Raw genomic sequence first — 10,135 nt, forward strand, 5'->3', positions numbered from 1 at the left:
TTCGCGGTTTTAGTCTAAAAGTATTTAATTTTACGATGATCTCTACTTGTGCATCCGAAGGGGATATAGCTCAGTGGAAGAGCGGTCGCTTGGCATGTGCGAAGTCCCGGGTTCAACGCCCGGTATCTCCATTTCGCGGTTTTAGTCTAAAAGTATTTAATTTTACGATGATCTCTACTTGTGCATCCGAAGGGGATATAGCTCAGTGGAAGAGCGCTCGCTTTGCAAGTGAGAAGTCCGGGGTTCGACCCCCGGTATCTCCATTTCGCGGTTTTAGTCTAAAAGTATTTAATTTTACGATGATGTCTACTTATACAATCGTAGGGGATATAGCTCAGTGGAAGAGCGCTCGCTTCGCATGTGAGAAGTCCCGGGTTCAACCCCCGGTATCTCCATTTCGCGGCTTTAGTCTATAAGTATATAATTTTACGATGATATCTACTAGTACATCCGAAGGGGATATAGCTCAGTGGAAGAGCGCTCGCTTCGCATGTGAGAAGTCCCGGGTTCAACCCCCGGTATCTCCATTTCGCGGTTTTAGTCTAAAAGTATTTAATTTTACGATGATCTCTACTTGTACATCCGAAGGGGATATAGCTCAGTGGAAGAGCGCTCGCTTTGCATGTGAGAAGTCTGGGGTTCGACCCCCGGTATCTCCATTTCGCGGTTTTAGTCTAAAAGTATTTAATTTTACGATGATGTCTACTTATACAAACGTAGGGGATATAGCTCAGTGGAAGAGCGCTCGCTTCGCATGTGAGAAGTCCCGGGTTCAACCCCTGGTATCTCCATTTCGCGGCTTTAGTCTATAAGTATTTAATTTTTCGATGATCTCTACTAGTACATTCGAAGGGGATATATCCCAGTGGAAGAGCGCTCGCTTCGCATGTGAGAAGTCCCGGGTTCGACCCCCGGTATCTCCATTTCGCGGTTTTAGTCTAAAAGTATTTAATTTTAAGATGATCTCTACTTGTACATCCGAAGGGGATATAGCTCAGTGGATAAGCGCTCGCTTTGCATGTGAGAAGTCCGGGGTTCGACCCCCGGTATCTCCATTTCACGGTTTTAGTCTAAAAGTATTTAATTTTATGATGATGTCTACTTATACAATCGTAGGGGATATAGCTCTGTGGAAGAGCGCTCGCTTCGCATGTGAGAAGTCCCGGGTTCAACCCCCGGTATCTCCATTTCGCGGCTTTAGTCTATAAGTATTTAATTTTACGATGATCTCTACTAGTACATCCGAAGGGGATATAGCCCAGTGGAAGAGCGCTCGCTTCGCATGTGAGAAGTCCCGGGTTCGACCCCCGGTATCTCCATTTCGCGGTTTTAGTCTAAAAGTATTTAATTTTACGATGATCTCTACTTGTACATCCGAAGGGGATATACCTCAGTGGAAGAGCGCTCGCTTCGCATGTGAGAAGTCCCGGGTTGAACCCCCGGTATCTCCATTTCGCGGTTTTAGTCTAAAAGTATTTAATTTAACGATGATCTCTACTTGTACACACGTAGGGGCTATAGCTCAGTGGAAGAGCGCTCGCTTCGCATGTGAGAAGTCCCGGGTGCAACCCCCGGTATCTCCATTTCGCGGCTTTAGTCTATAAGTATATAATTTTACGATGATCTCTACTAGTACATCCGAAGGGGATATAGCTCAGTGGAAGAGCGCTCGCTTCGCATGTGAGAAGTCCCGGGTTCAACCCCCGGTATCTCCATTTCGCGGTTTTAGTCTAAAAGTATTTAATTTTACGATGATCTCTACTTGTACATCCGAAGGGGATATAGCTCAGTGGAAGAGCGCTCGCTTTGCATGTGAGAAGTCTGGGGTTCGACCCCCGGTATCTCCATTTCGCGGTTTTAGTCTAAAAGTATTTAATTTTACGATGATGTCTACTTATACAAACGTAGGGGATATAGCTCAGTGGAAGAGCGCTCGCTTCGCATGTGAGAAGTCCCGGGTTCAACCCCCGGTATCTCCATTTCGCGGCTTTAGTCTATAAGTATTTAATTTTTCGATGATCTCTACTAGTACATTCGAAGGGGATATATCCCAGTGGAAGAGCGCTCGCTTCGCATGTGAGAAGTCCCGGGTTCGACCCCCGGTATCTCCATTTCGCGGTTTTAGTCTAAAAGTATTTAATTTTAAGATGATCTCTACTTGTACATCCGAAGGGGATATAGCTCAGTGGATAAGCGCTCGCTTTGCATGTGAGAAGTCCGGGGTTCGACCCCCGGTATCTCCATTTCACGGTTTTAGTCTAAAAGTATTTAATTTTATGATGATGTCTACTTATACAATCGTAGGGGATATAGCTCTGTGGAAGAGCGCTCGCTTCGCATGTGAGAAGTCCCGGGTTCAACCCCCGGTATCTCCATTTCGCGGCTTTAGTCTATAAGTATTTAATTTTACGATGATCTCTACTAGTACATCCGAAGGGGATATAGCCCAGTGGAAGAGCGCTCGCTTCGCATGTGAGAAGTCCCGGGTTCGACCCCCGGTATCTCCATTTCGCGGTTTTAGTCTAAAAGTATTTAATTTTACGATGATCTCTACTTGTACATCCGAAGGGGATATACCTCAGTGGAAGAGCGCTCGCTTCGCATGTGAGAAGTCCCGGGTTGAACCCCCGGTATCTCCATTTCGCGGTTTTAGTCTAAAAGTATTTAATTTAACGATGATCTCTACTTGTACACACGTAGGGGCTATAGCTCAGTGGAAGAGCGCTCGCTTCGCATGTGAGAAGTCCCGGGTTCAACCCCCGGTATCTCCATTTCGCGGCTTTAGTCTATAAGTATATAATTTTACGATGATCTCTACTAGTACATCCGAAGGGGATATAGCTCAGTGGAAGAGCGCTCGCTTCGCATGTGAGAAGTCCCGGGTTCAACCCCCGGTATCTCCATTTCGCGGTTTTAGTCTAAAAGTATTTAATTTTACGATGATCTCTACTTGTACATCCGAAGGGGATATAGCTCAGTGGAAGAGCGCTCGCTTTGCATGTGAGAAGTCTGGGGTTCGACCCCCGGTATCTCCATTTCGCGGTTTTAGTCTAAAAGTATTTAATTTTACGATGATGTCTACTTATACAAACGTAGGGGATATAGCTCAGTGGAAGAGCGCTCGCTTCGCATGTGAGAAGTCCCGGGTTCAACCCCCGGTATCTCCATTTCGCGGCTTTAGTCTATAAGTATTTAATTTTTCGATGATCTCTACTAGTACATTCGAAGGGGATATATCCCAGTGGAAGAGCGCTCGCTTCGCATGTGAGAAGTCCCGGGTTCGACCCCCGGTATCTCCATTTCGCGGTTTTAGTCTAAAAGTATTTAATTTTAAGATGATCTCTACTTGTACATCCGAAGGGGATATAGCTCAGTGGATAAGCGCTCGCTTTGCATGTGAGAAGTCCGGGGTTCGACCCCCGGTATCTCCATTTCACGGTTTTAGTCTAAAAGTATTTAATTTTATGATGATGTCTACTTATACAATCGTAGGGGATATAGCTCTGTGGAAGAGCGCTCGCTTCGCATGTGAGAAGTCCCGGGTTCAACCCCCGGTATCTCCATTTCGCGGCTTTAGTCTATAAGTATTTAATTTTACGATGATCTCTACTAGTACATCCGAAGGGGATATAGCCCAGTGGAAGAGCGCTCGCTTCGCATGTGAGAAGTCCCGGGTTCGACCCCCGGTATCTCCATTTCGCGGTTTTAGTCTAAAAGTATTTAATTTTACGATGATCTCTACTTGTACATCCGAAGGGGATATACCTCAGTGGAAGAGCGCTCGCTTCGCATGTGAGAAGTCCCGGGTTGAACCCCCGGTATCTCCATTTCGCGGTTTTAGTCTAAAAGTATTTAATTTAACGATGATCTCTACTTGTACACACGTAGGGGCTATAGCTCAGTGGAAGAGCGCTCGCTTCGCATGTGAGAAGTCCCGGGTTCGACCCCCGGTATCTCCATTTCGCGGCATTAAAAAAATATATATTCATTTCTGAAAATCTCCACTCATCCATCCGAAGGGGAAATAGCTCAGTGGAAGAGCACTCGCTTTGCATGTGAGAAGTCCCGCGTTCAACCCCCGGTAACTCCATTTCGCGGCTTTAGTCTAAAAGTGTTCAATTTTATGATGATCCCTACTAGTACATCCGAAGGGGATATAGCTCAGTGGAAGAGCGCTCGCTTCGCATGTGAGAAGTCCCGGGTTCAACGACCGATATCTCCTTTTCGCGGTTTTAGTCTAAAAGTATTTAATTTTACGATGATCTCTACTTGTGCATCCGAAGGGGATATAGCTCAGTGGAAGAGCGGTCGCTTGGCATGTGCGAAGTCCCGGGTTCAACGCCCGGTATCTCCATTTCGCGGTTTTAGTCTAAAAGTATTTAATTTTACGATGATCTCTACTTGTGCATCCGAAGGGGATATAGCTCAGTGGAAGAGCGCTCGCTTTGCATGTGAGAAGTCCGGGGTTCGACCCCCGGTGTCTCCATTTCGCGGTTTTAGTCTAAAAGTATTTAATTTTACGATGATCTCTACTAGTACATCCGAAGGGGATATAGCTCAGTGGAAGAGCGCTCGCTTCGCATGTGAGAAGTCCCGGGTTCAACCCCCGGTATCTCCATTTCGCGGCTTTAGTCTATAAGTATTTAATTTTACGATGATCTCTACTAGTACATCCGAAGGGGATATAGCTCAGTGGAAGAGCGCTCGCTTCGCATGTGAGAAGTTCCGGGTTCGACCCCCGGTATCTCCATTTCGCGGTTTTAGTCTAAAAGTATTTAATTTTACGATGATCTCTACTTGTGCATCCGAAGGGGATATAGCTCAGTGGAAGAGCGGTCGCTTCGCATGTGAGAAGTCCCGGGTTGAACCCCCGGTATCTCCATTTCGCGGTTTTAGTCTTAAAGTATTTAATTTTACGATGATCTCTACTAGTACATCCGATGGGGAAATAGCTCAGTGGAAGAGCGCTCGCTTCGCATGTGAGAAGTCCCGGGTTCGAGCCCAGCTATCTCCATTTCGCGGTTTTAGTCTAAAAGTATTTAATTTAACGATGATCTCTACTTGTACACTCGTAGGGGCTATAGCTCAGTGGAAGAGCGCTCGCTTCGCATGTGAGAAGTCCCGGGTTGAACCCCCGGTATCTCCATTTCGCGGTTTTAGTCTTAAAGTATTTAATTTTACGATGATCTCTACTAGTACATCCGATGGGGAAATAGCTCAGTGGAAGAGCGCTCGCTTCGCATGTGAGAAGTCCCGGGTTCGAGCCCAGCTATCTCCATTTCGCGGTTTTAGTCTAAAAGTATTTAATTTAACGATGATCTCTACTTGTACACTCGTAGGGGCTATAGCTCAGTGGAAGAGCGCTCGCTTCGCATGTGAGAAGTCCCGGGTTCAACCCCCGGTATCTCCATTTCGCGGCTTTAGTCTATAAGTATTTAATTTTTCGATGATCTCTACTAGTACATTCGAAGGGGATATATCCCAGTGGAAGAGCGCTCGCTTTGCATGTGAGAAGTCCGGGGTTCGACCCCCGGTATCTCCATTTCACGGTTTTAGTCTAAAAGTATTTAATTTTATGATGATGTCTACTTATACAATCGTAGGGGATATAGCTCTGTGGAAGAGCGCTCGCTTCGCATGTGAGAAGTCCCGGGTTCAACCCCCGGTATCTCCATTTCGCGGCTTTAGTCTATAAGTATTTAATTTTACGATGATCTCTACTAGTACATCCGAAGGGGATATAGCCCAGTGGAAGAGCGCTCGCTTCGCATGTGAGAAGTCCCGGGTTCGACCCCCGGTATCTCCATTTCGCGGTTTTAGTCTAAAAGTATTTAATTTTACGATGATCTCTACTTGTACATCCGAAGGGGATATACCTCAGTGGAAGAGCGCTCGCTTCGCATGTGAGAAGTCCCGGGTTGAACCCCCGGTATCTCCATTTCGCGGTTTTAGTCTAAAAGTATTTAATTTAACGATGATCTCTACTTGTACACACGTAGGGGCTATAGCTCAGTGGAAGAGCGCTCGCTTCGCATGTGAGAAGTCCCGGGTTCGACCCCCGGTATCTCCATTTCGCGGCATTAAAAAAATATATATTCATTTCTGAAAATCTCCACTCATCCATCCGAAGGGGAAATAGCTCAGTGGAAGAGCCCTCGCTTTGCATGTGAGAAGTCCCGCGTTCAACCCCCGGTAACTCCATTTCGCGGCTTTAGTCTAAAAGTGTTCAATTTTATGATGATCCCTACTAGTACATCCGAAGGGGATATAGCTCAGTGGAAGAGCGCTCGCTTCGCATGTGAGAAGTCCCGGGTTCAACGACCGATATCTCCTTTTCGCGGTTTTAGTCTAAAAGTATTTAATTTTACGATGATCTCTACTTGTGCATCCGAAGGGGATATAGCTCAGTGGAAGAGCGGTCGCTTGGCAATTGCGAAGTCCCGGGTTCAACCCCCGGTATCTCCATTTCGCGGTTTTAGTCTAAAAGTATTTAATTTTACGATGATCTCTACTTGTGCATCCGAAGGGGATATAGCTCAGTGGAAGAGCGCTCGCTTTGCATGTGAGAAGTCCGGGGTTCGACCCCCGGTGTCTCCATTTCGCGGTTTTAGTCTAAAAGTATTTAATTTTACGATGATCTCTACTAGTACATCCGAAGGGGATATAGCTCAGTGGAAGAGCGCTCGCTTCGCATGTGAGAAGTCCCGGGTTCAACCCCCGGTATCTCCATTTCGCGGCTTTAGTCTATAAGTATTTAATTTTACGATGATCTCTACTAGTACATCCGAAGGGGATATAGCTCAGTGGAAGGGCGCTCGCTTCGCATGTGAGAAGTTCCGGGGTCGACCCCCGGTATCTCCATTTCGCGGTTTTAGTCTAAAAGTATTTAATTTAACGATGATCTCTACTTGTACACACGTAGGGGCTATAGCTCAGTGGAAGAGCGCTCGCTTCGCATGTGAGAAGTCCCGGGTTCGACCCCCGGTATCTCCATTTCGCGGCATTAAAAAAATATATATTCATTTCTGAAAATCTCCACTCATCCATCCGAAGGGGAAATAGCTCAGTGGAAGAGCCCTCGCTTTGCATGTGAGAAGTCCCGCGTTCAACCCCCGGTAACTCCATTTCGCGGCTTTAGTCTAAAAGTGTTCAATTTTATGATGATCCCTACTAGTACATCCGAAGGGGATATAGCTCAGTGGAAGAGCGCTCGCTTCGCATGTGAGAAGTCCCGGGTTCAACGACCGATATCTCCTTTTCGCGGTTTTAGTCTAAAAGTATTTAATTTTACGATGATCTCTACTTGTGCATCCGAAGGGGATATAGCTCAGTGGAAGAGCGGTCGCTTGGCAATTGCGAAGTCCCGGGTTCAACCCCCGGTATCTCCATTTCGCGGTTTTAGTCTAAAAGTATTTAATTTTACGATGATCTCTACTTGTGCATCCGAAGGGGATATAGCTCAGTGGAAGAGCGCTCGCTTTGCATGTGAGAAGTCCGGGGTTCGACCCCCGGTGTCTCCATTTCGCGGTTTTAGTCTAAAAGTATTTAATTTTACGATGATCTCTACTAGTACATCCGAAGGGGATATAGCTCAGTGGAAGAGCGCTCGCTTCGCATGTGAGAAGTCCCGGGTTCAACCCCCGGTATCTCCATTTCGCGGCTTTAGTCTATAAGTATTTAATTTTACGATGATCTCTACTAGTACATCCGAAGGGGATATAGCTCAGTGGAAGGGCGCTCGCTTCGCATGTGAGAAGTTCCGGGGTCGACCCCCGGTATCTCCATTTCGCGGTTTTAGTCTAAAAGTATTTAATTTTACGATGATCTCTACTTGTGCATCCGAAGGGGATATAGCTCAGTGGAAGAGCGGTCGCTTCGCATGTGAGAAGTCCCGGGTTGAACCCCCGGTATCTCCATTTCGCGGTTTTAGTCTAAAAGTATTTAATTTAACGATGATCTCTACTTGTACACTCGTAGGGGCTATAGCTCAGTGGAAGAGCGCTCGCTTCGCATGTGAGAAGTCCCGGGTTCGACCCACGGTATCTCCATTTCGCGGCATTAAAAAAATATATATTCATTTCTGAAAATCTCCACTCATCCATCCGAAGGGGAAATAGCTCAGTGGAAGAGCCCTCGCTTTGCATGTGAGAAGTCCCGCGTTCAACCCCCGGTAACTCCATTTCGCGGCTTTAGTCTAGAAGTATTCAATTTTACGATGATGTCTAGCTGTACAACCGAAGGGGATATACCTCAGTGGAAGAGCGCTCGCTTTGCGTGTTAGAAGTCCTGGGTTCGACCCCCGGTATCTTAATTTCGCGGCTTTAGTCTAAAAGTATTTAATTTTACGATGATCTCTACTTGTGCATCCGAAGGGGATATAGATCAGTGGAAGGGCGCTCGCTTTGCATGTGAGAAGTCCGGGGTTCGACACCCGGTATCTCCATTTCGCGGTTTTAGTCTTAAAGTATTTAATTTTACGATGATCTCTACTAGTACATCCGATGGGGAAATAGCTCAGTGGAAGAGCGCTCGCTTCGCATGTGAGAAGTCCCGGGTTCGAGCCCAGCTATCTCCATTTCGCGGTTTTAGTCTAAAAGTATTTAATTTAACGATGATCTCTATTTGTACACTCGTAGGGGCTATAGCTCAGTGGAAGAGCGCTCGCTTCGCATGTGAGAAGTCCCGGGTTCGACCCCCGGTATCTCCATTTCGCGGCATTAAAAAAAATATATATTCATTTCTGAAAATCTCCACTCATCCATCCGAAGGGGAAATAGCTCAGTGGAAGAGCCCACGCTTTGCATGTGAGAAGTCCCGCGTTCAACCCCCGGTAACTCCATTTCGCGGCTTTAGTCTAAAAGTGTTCAATTTTATGATGATCCCTACTAGTACATCCGAAGGGGATATAGCTCAGTGGAAGAGCGCTCGCTTCGCATGTGAGAAGTCCCGGGTTCAACGACCGATATCTCCTTTTCGCGGTTTTAGTCTAAAAGTATTTAATTTTACGATGATGTCTACTTATACAATCGTAGGTGATAGCTCAGTGGAAGAGCGCTCGCTTCGCATGTGAGAAGTCCCGAGTTCAACCCCCGGTATCTCCATTTCGCGGCTTTAGTCTATAAGTATTTAATTTTACGATGATCTCTACTAGTACATCCGAAGGGGATATAGCCCAGTGGAAGAGCGCTCGCTTCGCATGTGAGAAGTCCCGGGTTCGACCCCCGGTATCTCCATTTCGCGGTTTTAGTCTAAAAGTATTTAATTTTACGATGATCTCTACTTGTACATCCGAAGGGGATATAGCTCAGTGGAAGAGCGCTCTCTTCGCATGTGAAAAGTCCCGGGTTGAACCCCCGGTATCTCCATTTCGCGGTTTTAGTCTAAAAGTATTTAATTTAACGATGATCTCTACTTGTACACTCGTAGGGGCTATAGCTCAGTGGAAGAGCGCTCGCTTCGCATGTGAGAAGTCCCGGGTTCGACCCCCGGTATCTCCATTTCGCGGCATTAAAAAAAATATATATTCATTTCTGAAAATCTCCACTCATCCATCAGAAGGGGAAATAGCTCAGTGGAAGAGCCCTCGCTTGGCATGTGAGAAGTCCCGCGTTCAACCCCCGGTAACTCCAATTCGCGGCTTTAGTCTAAAAGTGTTCAATTTTATGATGATCCCTACTAGTACAACCGAAGGGGATATAGCTCAGTGGAAGAGCGCTCGCTTCGCATGTGAGAAGTCCCGGGTTCAACGACCGGTATCTCCTTTTCGCGGTTTTAGTCTAAAAGTATTTAATTTTACGATGATCTCTACTTGTGCATCCGAAGGGGATATAGCTCAGTGGAAGAGCGGTCGCTTCGCATGTGAGAAGTCCCGGGTTCAACCCCCGGTATCTCCATTTCGCGGTTTTAGTCTAAAAGTATTTAATTTTAAGATGATCTCTACTTGTACATCCGAAGGGGATATAGCTCAGTGGAAGAGCGCTCGCTTTGCATGTGAGAAGTCCGGGGTTCGACCCCCGGTATCTGCACTTCGCGGTTTTAGTCTAAAAGTATTTAATTTTACGATGATGTCTACTTATACAATCGTAGGGGATATAGCTCAGTGGAAGAGCGCTCGCTTCGCATGTGAGAAGACCCG

At 46.4% G+C, this 10,135-nt stretch overlaps 35 non-coding genes across 35 annotated transcripts; all 35 read left to right on the plus strand.

The window, feature by feature from the left end:
* The first annotated feature begins 191 nt into the window (after nt 1-191).
* On the plus strand, nt 192-263 carry TRNAA-UGC (transfer RNA alanine (anticodon UGC)). Its single transcript has one exon. It is a non-coding gene; the product is annotated as a tRNA-Ala (tRNA).
* Nucleotides 264-323: 60 nt separating this feature from the next.
* On the plus strand, nt 324-395 carry TRNAA-CGC (transfer RNA alanine (anticodon CGC)). The gene has a single exon. It is a non-coding gene; the product is annotated as a tRNA-Ala (tRNA).
* Nucleotides 396-455: 60 nt separating this feature from the next.
* On the plus strand, nt 456-527 carry TRNAA-CGC (transfer RNA alanine (anticodon CGC)). The gene has a single exon. It is a non-coding gene; the product is annotated as a tRNA-Ala (tRNA).
* Nucleotides 528-587: 60 nt separating this feature from the next.
* Nucleotides 588-659, plus strand: TRNAA-UGC (transfer RNA alanine (anticodon UGC)). The gene has a single exon. It is a non-coding gene; the product is annotated as a tRNA-Ala (tRNA).
* Nucleotides 660-719: 60 nt separating this feature from the next.
* Nucleotides 720-791, plus strand: TRNAA-CGC (transfer RNA alanine (anticodon CGC)). Its single transcript has one exon. It is a non-coding gene; the product is annotated as a tRNA-Ala (tRNA).
* A 324-nt stretch (nt 792-1,115) lies between these two features.
* On the plus strand, nt 1,116-1,187 carry TRNAA-CGC (transfer RNA alanine (anticodon CGC)). Its single transcript has one exon. It is a non-coding gene; the product is annotated as a tRNA-Ala (tRNA).
* Nucleotides 1,188-1,247: 60 nt separating this feature from the next.
* TRNAA-CGC (transfer RNA alanine (anticodon CGC)) lies at nt 1,248-1,319 on the plus strand. Its single transcript has one exon. It is a non-coding gene; the product is annotated as a tRNA-Ala (tRNA).
* A 324-nt stretch (nt 1,320-1,643) lies between these two features.
* Nucleotides 1,644-1,715, plus strand: TRNAA-CGC (transfer RNA alanine (anticodon CGC)). Its single transcript has one exon. It is a non-coding gene; the product is annotated as a tRNA-Ala (tRNA).
* A 60-nt stretch (nt 1,716-1,775) lies between these two features.
* On the plus strand, nt 1,776-1,847 carry TRNAA-UGC (transfer RNA alanine (anticodon UGC)). The gene has a single exon. It is a non-coding gene; the product is annotated as a tRNA-Ala (tRNA).
* A 60-nt stretch (nt 1,848-1,907) lies between these two features.
* On the plus strand, nt 1,908-1,979 carry TRNAA-CGC (transfer RNA alanine (anticodon CGC)). Its single transcript has one exon. It is a non-coding gene; the product is annotated as a tRNA-Ala (tRNA).
* A 324-nt stretch (nt 1,980-2,303) lies between these two features.
* TRNAA-CGC (transfer RNA alanine (anticodon CGC)) lies at nt 2,304-2,375 on the plus strand. Its single transcript has one exon. It is a non-coding gene; the product is annotated as a tRNA-Ala (tRNA).
* A 60-nt stretch (nt 2,376-2,435) lies between these two features.
* TRNAA-CGC (transfer RNA alanine (anticodon CGC)) lies at nt 2,436-2,507 on the plus strand. The gene has a single exon. It is a non-coding gene; the product is annotated as a tRNA-Ala (tRNA).
* Nucleotides 2,508-2,699: 192 nt separating this feature from the next.
* On the plus strand, nt 2,700-2,771 carry TRNAA-CGC (transfer RNA alanine (anticodon CGC)). Its single transcript has one exon. It is a non-coding gene; the product is annotated as a tRNA-Ala (tRNA).
* Nucleotides 2,772-2,831: 60 nt separating this feature from the next.
* On the plus strand, nt 2,832-2,903 carry TRNAA-CGC (transfer RNA alanine (anticodon CGC)). The gene has a single exon. It is a non-coding gene; the product is annotated as a tRNA-Ala (tRNA).
* A 60-nt stretch (nt 2,904-2,963) lies between these two features.
* TRNAA-UGC (transfer RNA alanine (anticodon UGC)) lies at nt 2,964-3,035 on the plus strand. The gene has a single exon. It is a non-coding gene; the product is annotated as a tRNA-Ala (tRNA).
* A 60-nt stretch (nt 3,036-3,095) lies between these two features.
* On the plus strand, nt 3,096-3,167 carry TRNAA-CGC (transfer RNA alanine (anticodon CGC)). The gene has a single exon. It is a non-coding gene; the product is annotated as a tRNA-Ala (tRNA).
* A 324-nt stretch (nt 3,168-3,491) lies between these two features.
* On the plus strand, nt 3,492-3,563 carry TRNAA-CGC (transfer RNA alanine (anticodon CGC)). The gene has a single exon. It is a non-coding gene; the product is annotated as a tRNA-Ala (tRNA).
* A 60-nt stretch (nt 3,564-3,623) lies between these two features.
* Nucleotides 3,624-3,695, plus strand: TRNAA-CGC (transfer RNA alanine (anticodon CGC)). Its single transcript has one exon. It is a non-coding gene; the product is annotated as a tRNA-Ala (tRNA).
* Nucleotides 3,696-3,887: 192 nt separating this feature from the next.
* Nucleotides 3,888-3,959, plus strand: TRNAA-CGC (transfer RNA alanine (anticodon CGC)). The gene has a single exon. It is a non-coding gene; the product is annotated as a tRNA-Ala (tRNA).
* Nucleotides 3,960-4,414: 455 nt separating this feature from the next.
* TRNAA-UGC (transfer RNA alanine (anticodon UGC)) lies at nt 4,415-4,486 on the plus strand. The gene has a single exon. It is a non-coding gene; the product is annotated as a tRNA-Ala (tRNA).
* A 60-nt stretch (nt 4,487-4,546) lies between these two features.
* On the plus strand, nt 4,547-4,618 carry TRNAA-CGC (transfer RNA alanine (anticodon CGC)). The gene has a single exon. It is a non-coding gene; the product is annotated as a tRNA-Ala (tRNA).
* A 60-nt stretch (nt 4,619-4,678) lies between these two features.
* Nucleotides 4,679-4,750, plus strand: TRNAA-CGC (transfer RNA alanine (anticodon CGC)). The gene has a single exon. It is a non-coding gene; the product is annotated as a tRNA-Ala (tRNA).
* Nucleotides 4,751-5,338: 588 nt separating this feature from the next.
* On the plus strand, nt 5,339-5,410 carry TRNAA-CGC (transfer RNA alanine (anticodon CGC)). Its single transcript has one exon. It is a non-coding gene; the product is annotated as a tRNA-Ala (tRNA).
* A 192-nt stretch (nt 5,411-5,602) lies between these two features.
* Nucleotides 5,603-5,674, plus strand: TRNAA-CGC (transfer RNA alanine (anticodon CGC)). Its single transcript has one exon. It is a non-coding gene; the product is annotated as a tRNA-Ala (tRNA).
* A 60-nt stretch (nt 5,675-5,734) lies between these two features.
* On the plus strand, nt 5,735-5,806 carry TRNAA-CGC (transfer RNA alanine (anticodon CGC)). The gene has a single exon. It is a non-coding gene; the product is annotated as a tRNA-Ala (tRNA).
* A 192-nt stretch (nt 5,807-5,998) lies between these two features.
* Nucleotides 5,999-6,070, plus strand: TRNAA-CGC (transfer RNA alanine (anticodon CGC)). The gene has a single exon. It is a non-coding gene; the product is annotated as a tRNA-Ala (tRNA).
* A 455-nt stretch (nt 6,071-6,525) lies between these two features.
* TRNAA-UGC (transfer RNA alanine (anticodon UGC)) lies at nt 6,526-6,597 on the plus strand. The gene has a single exon. It is a non-coding gene; the product is annotated as a tRNA-Ala (tRNA).
* A 60-nt stretch (nt 6,598-6,657) lies between these two features.
* TRNAA-CGC (transfer RNA alanine (anticodon CGC)) lies at nt 6,658-6,729 on the plus strand. The gene has a single exon. It is a non-coding gene; the product is annotated as a tRNA-Ala (tRNA).
* A 192-nt stretch (nt 6,730-6,921) lies between these two features.
* TRNAA-CGC (transfer RNA alanine (anticodon CGC)) lies at nt 6,922-6,993 on the plus strand. Its single transcript has one exon. It is a non-coding gene; the product is annotated as a tRNA-Ala (tRNA).
* A 455-nt stretch (nt 6,994-7,448) lies between these two features.
* TRNAA-UGC (transfer RNA alanine (anticodon UGC)) lies at nt 7,449-7,520 on the plus strand. The gene has a single exon. It is a non-coding gene; the product is annotated as a tRNA-Ala (tRNA).
* A 60-nt stretch (nt 7,521-7,580) lies between these two features.
* TRNAA-CGC (transfer RNA alanine (anticodon CGC)) lies at nt 7,581-7,652 on the plus strand. The gene has a single exon. It is a non-coding gene; the product is annotated as a tRNA-Ala (tRNA).
* A 983-nt stretch (nt 7,653-8,635) lies between these two features.
* TRNAA-CGC (transfer RNA alanine (anticodon CGC)) lies at nt 8,636-8,707 on the plus strand. Its single transcript has one exon. It is a non-coding gene; the product is annotated as a tRNA-Ala (tRNA).
* Nucleotides 8,708-9,161: 454 nt separating this feature from the next.
* Nucleotides 9,162-9,233, plus strand: TRNAA-CGC (transfer RNA alanine (anticodon CGC)). The gene has a single exon. It is a non-coding gene; the product is annotated as a tRNA-Ala (tRNA).
* Nucleotides 9,234-9,425: 192 nt separating this feature from the next.
* Nucleotides 9,426-9,497, plus strand: TRNAA-CGC (transfer RNA alanine (anticodon CGC)). The gene has a single exon. It is a non-coding gene; the product is annotated as a tRNA-Ala (tRNA).
* A 324-nt stretch (nt 9,498-9,821) lies between these two features.
* TRNAA-CGC (transfer RNA alanine (anticodon CGC)) lies at nt 9,822-9,893 on the plus strand. Its single transcript has one exon. It is a non-coding gene; the product is annotated as a tRNA-Ala (tRNA).
* Nucleotides 9,894-10,135: the final 242 nt, after the last annotated feature.

Source organism: Phalangium opilio, unplaced genomic scaffold, assembly GCF_054372755.1.
Source record: "Phalangium opilio isolate 3A_F unplaced genomic scaffold, DU_Popi_V2 ptg000031l_1, whole genome shotgun sequence".
Classification (NCBI taxonomy): Eukaryota; Metazoa; Arthropoda; class Arachnida; order Opiliones; family Phalangiidae; genus Phalangium; species Phalangium opilio.